Source organism: Melanerpes formicivorus, unplaced genomic scaffold (genome assembly GCF_026170545.1).
Source record: "Melanerpes formicivorus ecotype bairdi unplaced genomic scaffold, bMelFor1.0.p_v2 SCAF_262, whole genome shotgun sequence".
In the NCBI taxonomy this organism is placed as follows: Eukaryota; Metazoa; Chordata; class Aves; order Piciformes; family Picidae; genus Melanerpes; species Melanerpes formicivorus.
In genome coordinates, this window is record NW_027142614.1 from 90,001 (window position 1) to 100,000 (window position 10,000).

The following is a 10,000-nucleotide window of genomic DNA, read 5'->3' on the forward strand; positions in this document are numbered from 1 at the left end:
CCCCCCTCCCGACGTTGCCTCTTGCCGCTGCTGCCACCCCCAGCTCCCCACACCCCCCGGCTCCCGTTAGCGGTTTGCGCGGAGCCCCCCCTTCCCGCCGTTGCCTCTTGCCGCTACCCCCGCCCCCCCCCCCCGCTGCCGGTTTGCGCGGAGCCCCCCCGCCTGCCGTTGCCTCTTGCCGCGGCCGCCACCGCCCCCCCCCACACCCCCCGGCCCCCGTTACCGGTTTGCGCGGAGCCCCCCCTCCCGACGTTGCCTCTTGCCGCTGCTGCCACCCCCAGCTCCCCACACCCCCCGGCTCCCGTTAGCGGTTTGCGCGGAGCCCCCCCTTCCCGCCGTTGCCTCTTGCCGCTACCCCCCGCCCCCCCCCCCCGCTGCCGGTTTGCGCGGAGCCCCCCCGCCTGCCGTTGCCTCTTGCCGCGGCCGCCACCGCCCCCCCCCACACCCCCCGGCCCCCGTTACCGGTTTGCGCGGAGCCCCCCCTCCCGACGTTGCCTCTTGCCGCTGCTGCCACCCCCAGCTCCCCACACCCCCCGGCTCCCGTTACCGCTTTGCACGGAGCCCCCCCGCCCGCCGTTATCTCTTGCCGCTGCCGCGACCCATCTCCCCCCGCCCCGCCGCCGCTAACTGCCCCCCGAAGCCGCTAGCAGCTGGGCACCCCCCGCCAAAGCCGCCGCGGCTTCCCCTTCCCACATTGTCCCCTGGAGGGGGGATCGCGACGCGGGCTGCCCGGCTGCTCTCTAACCCCTGCGACCGAGGCGGCGCTGTTAGGGCGGCCGTGCCGGTGCCCCTTGCCGCAGCTAGCCTCTCGCCGCTGCCCCCTCCCGTCCGTCGTCCCCCGTCCCCAAAAACTTGCTGCTCTCCACGCTGTAGCCTGCACGGGGGAGGTTGCGCTCCGCTCCTCCGGCCCTAAAGCCGCCCTCGCCCGCCCCCCGGCTTGCCGCTTGGCTGGGCTGCCCGCCCGCCCGCTAATCCCCCCAACGCCCCCACCCCAAAAACACCCCAGCCCTACCGCATGCCGCTCCCCCTCTCCCCGCTCTCGCTGACCGCTGCCACCCCCCCCCACCCCTCCCCCCCGAAACAAACCCCCCAGCCCTACCGCATGCCGCTCCCCCTCTCTCCCTAGCCTGCCCCCCCCCGCCGTCGCTTGCTGCTGCTGCTGCCGCCGCCGCCGCCGCCGCCGCCGCCGGGACCCGCCTCGGTCTGGTGGCGCGCGCTCGGAGATCCCCGGCTACCCGTCCGTCCGTCCCTCCCTCCCTCCCGCCCCGCCCCGGGGGAGGGCCCGGGGCAGCGCGGGCAGGCGGGGAGCAAAAAAAGGCGCGGGCGCCAAAAAACGTCGGGGTCCCGGGGTGGCGGAGGGGGGCGGCGGCGGGGGCGGCGGCGGGTACACGGCGCCGGGTCCAGGGCGCCGGGTCCAGCCCGTCCCGGGGCGGGGACAGGTGGTGTCGTCCGTCCCCGCCCCCGTAACCTGCTCTGAAGCATCCGCTTCCCGCCGCGGTTCGCCCTCCACCCCCCCCGCCGCACACGCAGCTGCCGCTTCCCGCCGCCTCTGCCCCCCGCCCCGGGATCAACCACCCGCCGGGTCCAGCCGGTCCCGGTCCCGGGAACCTGCTCCCGGGGCCAGCCGGAGCCACGCCCCCTCCTCTGACGCTTCCAGCTGCCGCCTCCCCTCCCACCCCCCAAACTCACACTGGCCCTCGCCGGCCCGCCCACCCGCCTACCTGCTTGCCCGCCGCCGCTGGGTGGCGTGCCGGACACTCTCGCACACAGGTACACAGACAGGGACACAGGGACACAGGCACTCAGGCACACAGGGACACAGGGACACAGGGACACAAGGACACAGGGACACAGGCACTCAGGCACTCAGGCACTCAGGGACACAGGGACACAGGGACACAGGGACACAGGCACTCAGGCACACAGGGACACAGGGACACAGGGACACAGGGACACAGGCACTCAGGCACTCAGGCACTCAGGGACACAGGGACACAGGGACACAGGGACACAGGCACTCAGGCACTCAGGGACACAGGGACACAGGGACACAGGCACTCAGGCACACAGGGACACAGGTGGCGGGCCGGAGGCCGCTCTCCACTGTGTGGCAGGGGTCCAAGAGCCACCCCAGCCCAACCCAGAGGGTCTTTTGCACCTCTCTAGAGGCCACCCAGAGACCCCAGGCCGCAGCAGAAGCCTCCCCCGCACGCTCTGCAGGCTTCCGACCCACCCCAGGCCGCAGCAGAAGCCTCTCCCGCACGCTCTGCAGGCTTCCGACCCACCCCAGGCCGCACCAGAAGCCTCTCCCGCACGCTCTGCAGGCTTCTCAGCCACCCCAGGCCGCAGCAGAAGCCTCTCCCGCACGCTCTGCAGGCTTCTCAGCCACCCCAGGCCGCAGCAGAAGCCTCTCCCGCACGCTCTGCAGGCTTCTCAGCCACCCCAGGCCGCAGCAGAAGCCTCCCCCGCACGCTCTGCAGGCTTCTCAGCCACCCCAGGCCGCAGCAGAAGCCTCCCCCGCACGCTCTGCAGGCTTCTCAGCCACCCCAGGCCCCAACAGAAGCCTCTCCCGCACGCTCTGCAGGCTTCTCAGCCACCCCAGGCCGCAGCAGAAGCCTCTCCCGCACGCTCTGCAGGCTTCCGACCCACCCCAGGCCGCACCAGAAGCCTCCCCCGCACGCTCTGCAGGCTTCTCAGCCACCCCAGGCCGCACCAGAAGCCTCCCCCGCACGCTCTGCAGGCTTCTCAGCCACCCCAGGCCGCACCAGAAGCCTCCCCCGCACGCTCTGCAGGCTTCTCAGCCACCCCAGGCCCCAACAGAAGCCTCTCCCGCACGCTCTGCAGGCTTCCGACCCACCCCAGGCCCCAACAGAAGCCTCTCCCGCACGCTCTGCAGGCTTCCGACCCACCCCAGGCCGCAGCAGAAGCCTCTCCCGCACGCTCTGCAGGCTTCTCAGCCACCCCAGGCCGCACCAGAAGCCTCCCCCCGCACGCTCTGCAGGCTTCTCAGCCACCCCAGGCCGCAGCAGAAGCCTCCCCCGCACGCTCTGCAGGCTTCTCAGCCACCCCAGGCCCCAACAGAAGCCTCTCCCGCACGCTCTGCAGGCTTCCGACCCACCCCAGGCCGCAGCAGAAGCCTCTCCCGCACGCTCTGCAGGCTTCCGACCCACCCCAGGCCGCACCAGAAGCCTCCCCCGCACGCTCTGCAGGCTTCTCAGCCACCCCAGGCCGCACCAGAAGCCTCCCCCGCACGCTCTGCAGGCTTCTCAGCCACCCCAGGCCGCACCAGAAGCCTCCCCCGCACGCTCTGCAGGCTTCTCAGCCACCCCAGGCCCCAACAGAAGCCTCTCCCGCACGCTCTGCAGGCTTCCGACCCACCCCAGGCCCCAACAGAAGCCTCTCCCGCACGCTCTGCAGGCTTCCGACCCACCCCAGGCCGCAGCAGAAGCCTCTCCCGCACGCTCTGCAGGCTTCTCAGCCACCCCAGGCCGCACCAGAAGCCTCCCCCGCACGCTCTGCAGGCTTCTCAGCCACCCCAGGCCGCACCAGAAGCCTCTCCCGCACGCTCTGCAGGCTTCTCAGCCACCCCAGGCCGCACCAGAAGCCTCCCCCGCACGCTCTGCAGGCTTCTCAGCCACCCCAGGCCGCACCAGAAGCCTCTCCCGCACGCTCTGCAGGCTTCCGACCCACCCCAGGCCGCAGCAGAAGCCTCTCCCGCACGCTCTGCAGGCTTCCGACCCACCCCAGGCCGCACCAGAAGCCTCCCCCGCACGCTCTGCAGGCTTCTCAGCCACCCCAGGCCGCACCAGAAGCCTCCCCCGCACGCTCTGCAGGCTTCTCAGCCACCCCAGGCCGCACCAGAAGCCTCCCCCGCACGCTCTGCAGGCTTCTCAGCCACCCCAGGCCCCAACAGAAGCCTCTCCCGCACGCTCTGCAGGCTTCCGACCCACCCCAGGCCCCAACAGAAGCCTCTCCCGCACGCTCTGCAGGCTTCCGACCCACCCCAGGCCGCAGCAGAAGCCTCTCCCGCACGCTCTGCAGGCTTCTCAGCCACCCCAGGCCGCAGCAGAAGCCTCCCCCGCACGCTCTGCAGGCTTCTCAGCCACCCCAGGCCGCACCAGAAGCCTCTCCCGCACGCTCTGCAGGCTTCTCAGCCACCCCAGGCCGCACCAGAAGCCTCCCCCGCACGCTCTGCAGGCTTCCGACCCACCCCAGGCCGCAGCAGAAGCCTCTCCCGCACGCCCTGCAGGCTTCTCAGCCACCCCAGGCCGCAGCAGAAGCCTCTCCCGCACGCTCTGCAGGCTTCTCAGCCACCCCAGGCCGCACCAGAAGCCTCTCCCGCACGCTCTGCAGGCTTCTCAGCCACCCCAGGCCGCAGCAGAAGCCTCTCCCGCACGCTCTGCAGGCTTCTCAGCCACCCCAGGCCGCAGCAGAAGCCTCTCCCGCACGCTCTGCAGGCTTCTCAGCCACCCCAGGCCGCAGCAGAAGCCTCTCCCGCACGCTCTGCAGGCTTCTCAGCCACCCCAGGCCGCACCAGAAGCCTCCCCCCGCACGCTCTGTAGGCTTCTCAGCCACCCCAGGCCCCAACAGAAGCCTCCCCCGCACGCTCTGCAGGCTTCTCAGCCACCCCAGGCCGCACCGGAAGCCTCTCCCGCACGCTCTGCAGGCTTCCGACCCACCCCAGGCCGCACCAGAAGCCTCCCCCGCACGCTCTGCAGGCTTCTCAGCCACCCCAGGCCGCACCAGAAGCCTCTCCCGCACGCTCTGCAGGCTTCCGACCCACCCCAGGCCGCAGCAGAAGCCTCTCCCGCACGCTCTGCAGGCTTCCGACCCACCCCAGGCCGCACCAGAAGCCTCCCCCGCACGCTCTGCAGGCTTCTCAGCCACCCCAGGCCGCACCAGAAGCCTCCCCCGCACGCTCTGCAGGCTTCTCAGCCACCCCAGGCCGCACCAGAAGCCTCCCCCGCACGCTCTGCAGGCTTCTCAGCCACCCCAGGCCCCAACAGAAGCCTCTCCCGCACGCTCTGCAGGCTTCCGACCCACCCCAGGCCCCAACAGAAGCCTCTCCCGCACGCTCTGCAGGCTTCCGACCCACCCCAGGCCGCAGCAGAAGCCTCTCCCGCACGCTCTGCAGGCTTCTCAGCCACCCCAGGCCGCAGCAGAAGCCTCCCCCCGCACGCTCTGCAGGCTTCTCAGCCACCCCAGGCCGCACCAGAAGCCTCTCCCGCACGCTCTGCAGGCTTCTCAGCCACCCCAGGCCGCACCAGAAGCCTCCCCCGCACGCTCTGCAGGCTTCCGACCCACCCCAGGCCGCAGCAGAAGCCTCTCCCGCACGCCCTGCAGGCTTCTCAGCCACCCCAGGCCGCAGCAGAAGCCTCTCCCGCACGCTCTGCAGGCTTCTCAGCCACCCCAGGCCGCACCAGAAGCCTCTCCCGCACGCTCTGCAGGCTTCTCAGCCACCCCAGGCCGCAGCAGAAGCCTCTCCCGCACGCTCTGCAGGCTTCTCAGCCACCCCAGGCCGCAGCAGAAGCCTCTCCCGCACGCTCTGCAGGCTTCTCAGCCACCCCAGGCCGCAGCAGAAGCCTCTCCCGCACGCTCTGCAGGCTTCTCAGCCACCCCAGGCCGCACCAGAAGCCTCCCCCGCACGCTCTGTAGGCTTCTCAGCCACCCCAGGCCCCAACAGAAGCCTCCCCCGCACGCTCTGCAGGCTTCTCAGCCACCCCAGGCCGCACCGGAAGCCTCTCCCGCACGCTCTGCAGGCTTCCGACCCACCCCAGGCCGCACCAGAAGCCTCCCCCGCACGCTCTGCAGGCTTCTCAGCCACCACAGGCCGCACCAGAGGATCTTTTGCACCTCTCTGGACGCCACCCAGAGACTCCAGGCCGCACCAGAGGCCCCCCCCCCAACCATTTACAGGCTGCAGTGCCAGCCTAGGCCCTGCTGGCAGCCTCCCTTGTCTGCTTTGGAAGGCCTCCCATCCACTCCAGACCTGCCTGGAGGCCTCCCTCGACTGCTCCCGGGGCCCTCGAAGCCACCCTAGGCCTTTCTGGAGGACCTGCTCGACCGCTCGGGCGGCTTCTGACGCACCCTCGGCCATCCGGCGCCCAGCAGCTCCCAGGGCCAGGCACCGGCCTCCCCCTCCGGCCGCCCCTGGGGCCGGGGGTGGCTCGGACTCGGCGCCCCCAACGTGTCGTCCCGTCCCCCCCCCCCCCCCGCACCGCCGAACATTCGCTGCAGCCGAGGGCTTGCCGCTCGACGCCTACCCCACCCGCCCAGCCCCCCGCTGCCGCCCGGCGCTGCCCCCGGCCGCTGCGCCCCGCCTCTCATCGCTCCCCCCACCCGGCAACCGGCCGCCGGGCACGGCAAGTCCCAGGGCAGGGAACAGGTGCTGCCGGGACCCCCGTGCTGGCTGCCGGCTTCCCGGGGCTGCCCCGGGCACGGACAGGTCGCCCCCCCGCCCCGGCGAATGTTCACCGAACCGGCTGCCGGCTGCCTTCGAGCACCCCCCCGCCCCCCGCCACTATCGTCCCCCCCCGCCCCCCCTCCGCCTCCGCTGCCGCTTCTCCCCGCACCGCCTCCACTGCCTCCCCCCGCCGCCGGCGAACGAGTCGCCGGATCCGTAGGGTGCCGGGAGCCCGAACGGCGAGCGGCTCCGGCTGCTGCCGGGACCGCGGGGCTTCGAGCCGCTCCGGCCGCGGCCGGGACCCCGTGCCGGAAGCCGGCATCCCGGGACGGCCCCGGGACGGCCCCGGTCGCCGGCCGGGTGACGTTCAGCGAAGCGGCTGCCGCCAGTCTTTGGGCCTCCCCCGTGCCGGGGCCGCGGGGATTCGAGCCGGTCCGGCCGCGGCCGGGATCCCGGGCCGGACGACGGCTTCCCGGGCCGGTCCCGGTCGCCTCCCGGGTGACGTTCACCGAAGCGGCTGCCGGCTGTCTTCGAGCCCCCCCCCCGCCTCCGCCTCCGCTGCCGCTTCTCCCCGCACCCCCTCCACTGCCTCCCCCCGCTGCCGGCGAACGAGTCGGCGGATCCATACCGTCCCGAGAGCCCGAGGCGGCGGCACCCAGTGCGGGTCCGGCCGAGGCCGGGACCCCGTGCCTGTCGCAGGCTTCCCGGGACGGCCCCGGAACGGCCGCGGTCGCCGGCCGGGTGACGTTCACCGAAGCGGCTGCCGGCTGTCTTCGAGCCCCCCCCCCCTCCGCCTCCGCTGCCGCTTCTGCCCGCACCTCCTTCACTGCCTCCCCCCGCCGCCCGCGAACGAGTCGCCGGATCCGTAGGGTGCCGGGAGCCCGAACGGCGAGCGGCTCCGGCTGCTGCCGGGACCGCGGGGCTTCGAGCCGCTCCGGCCGCGGCCGGGACCCCGTGCCGGAAGCCGGCATCCCGGGACGGCCCCGGGACGGCCCCGGTCGCCGGCCGGGTGACGTTCAGCGAAGCGGCTGCCGCCAGTCTTTGGGCCTCCCCCGTGCCGGGGCCGCGGGGCTTCGAGTCGGTCCGGCCGCGGCTGGGACCCCGTGCCTGTCGCAGGCTTCCCGGGACGGCCCCGGAACGGCCGCGGTCGCCGGCCGGGTGACGTTCACCGAGGCGACTGCCGGCTGTCTTCGAGCCCCCCCCCCCCCCCTGCCGGAGCCGCGGGGATACGAGCCGGTCCGGCCGCGGCCGGGACCCCGTGCCGGAAGCCGGCATCCCGGGACGGCCCCGAGACGGCCCCGATCGCCTCCTGGGTGACGTTCACCGAAGCGGCTGCCGGCTGTCTTCGAGCCCCCCCCCCCCTCCGCCTCCGCTGCCGCTTCTCCCCGCACCCCCTCCACTGCCCCCCCCCGCCGCCCGCGAACGAGTCGCCGGATCTGTAGGGGGCCGGGAGCCCGAGGCGGCGAGCGGCTCCGGCTGCTGCCGGGACCGCGAGGCTTCGAGCCGGTCCGGCCGCGGCCGGGATCTCGTGCCGAACGTCGTCTTCCCGGGACGGTCCCGGGAGGGCCCCAGTCTCCTCCCGGGTGACGTTCACCGAAGCGGCTGCCGGCTGTCTTCGAGCCCCCACCCCTGCCGTGGCCGCGGGGATTCGCCCCGGTCCGGCAGCTGACGGTTCCCTGTGCCGGACGCCGGCTTCCCGGGACTGCCCCGGGACAGCCCCGGTCGCCTCCCGGGTGACGTTCACCGAAGCTGCTGCCGCCTGTCTTTGTCCCCCCCCCCCCGTGCTCTCCCTCAGCCGGGAGGTAGACGTGCTCTCCCTCGGCGAGTAGACGTGCTCTCCCTCGGCGAGTAGACGTGCTCTCCCTCGGCGAGTAGACGTGCTCTCCCTCGGCGAGTAGACGTGCTCTCCCTGGGCGAGTAGACGTGCTCTCCCTCGGCGAGTAGACGTGCTCTCCCTGGGCGAGTAGACGTGCTCTCCCTGGGCGAGTAGACGTGCTCTCCCTCGGCGAGTAGACGTGCTCTCCCTGGGCGAGTAGACGTGCTCTCCCTGGGCGAGTAGACGTGCTCTCCCTCGGCGAGTAGACGTGCTCTCCCTGGGCGAGTAGACGTGCTCTCCCTCGGCGAGTAGACGTGCTCTCCCTCGGCGAGTAGACGTGCTCTCCCTGGGCGAGTAGACGTGCTCTCCCTCGGCGAGTAGACGTGCTCTCCCTGGGCGAGTAGACGTGCTCTCCCTGGGCGAGTAGACGTGCTCTCCCTGGGCGAGTAGACGTGCTCTCCCTCGGCGAGTAGACGTGCTCTCCGCGGAGATCGCGCTTGTCGCCAAGGGGTCGCTGTTGCGCTCTGCCTCCGCCTACGTCATCGTACAAGCCGGCGTGATTTCTGCGACCTGCCGCTGGGCGGAGGTCGGCTGGTTGTGCGCTCGCGGAGCTGACGGCCCTCCAGTTCCGTATATGAGGGAACGAGTGACGCCGAGCACTCCCAGGGCAGCGCTGCCGAGCGGCTGCTCCAAGCCACCCGCCAGGCGGCTGGGCAGGGGTCCGTCTGGCTTCTCGGTGGCTTTCCCCCGGGTCAGAGAGGGGACCCGCGGGGCCGAGCAAAGGCGCGGCGGTTTGGAGCGGCCGCTGGCGCACCCTCAGCGGTGTTGGATGGGTTTCGCTCGTCCGTGAGCCGGAGCCCAGCCCGGGCTCGGCAACGAAAGAGGGGAAAAGAAAAAAAGTTGACGAGTGGCTGGCGCCGGCCACTGCCGAAGTGTGGAACCCCCGAAGCGAAGTTTGCCCGGTGGGGCACGGGGGCAGAGAAAGCCGGGGAGACGTGGTGCCGGCGTCGGTCCCACCAAGAATGGAAAGCAAGCCCGTCCAGGCACGGCGAGAGAGAGCCCGGTAAGGCGCAGAGAGAGTTCCCAGCACTGGACCCTCTTCACGGGGGTTCCCCCCCATGGCCAAAGCCGCAGCCCGCGGGGGCACGGCATCTAAGGGAAAAGCCAGCGGCGGTGACTGGCCACTCGTATGCTATGGAGCCCGGCATGGGGGGAGAAGGGCAAGCCGGTGCCCCAGCACGGCTTCCTCCTGGCTCCAGAGGGGCGCCCCGTGATGGAGATGTAACTCGGTGCAGCTTGAGGGAAAATGCAAGCCCACATTTCGGGGAGGCAGAGATGCCCTGTGAGCCGGTGCGGCCCGGTGCAGCTTGCCCCCCCCCCCCCCCCCCCATCTCTGGAGGGCGCCCCGTTTGCTCCTCCGGCCGAGGGCGGTGGCGGGTGCGCGTGGCTGTGTCTGTCCCAGAAGAGCGAGGCCGTGGGGCCTCCGCTGGCTTCCTTTCCTTCTGTCCTTGTTGATCGATGAGGCCTTTCGGGTCGCGTCGGAAAGGGCCCCCGGCCGGCAGGGCAAGGGCGGTCTTCCTTTCCACTTCGCTTCCCGTCGCGTGTGAGGTGTCGTCCTCGTTCCCCCAGCCCCGAGCGGCTCGAGCGGGGGGGAGCCGTGGCGTTAGCGGCCCGGCGCGTGCCTTGCCGCATCCTCCCCTTTCCACCTCCCCCCCGGCGCTGGGGCAGGGTTCGGGGACCGGTCTACCGCAACCGGCTTTGTGACTGCTGCGTGGCCCCGT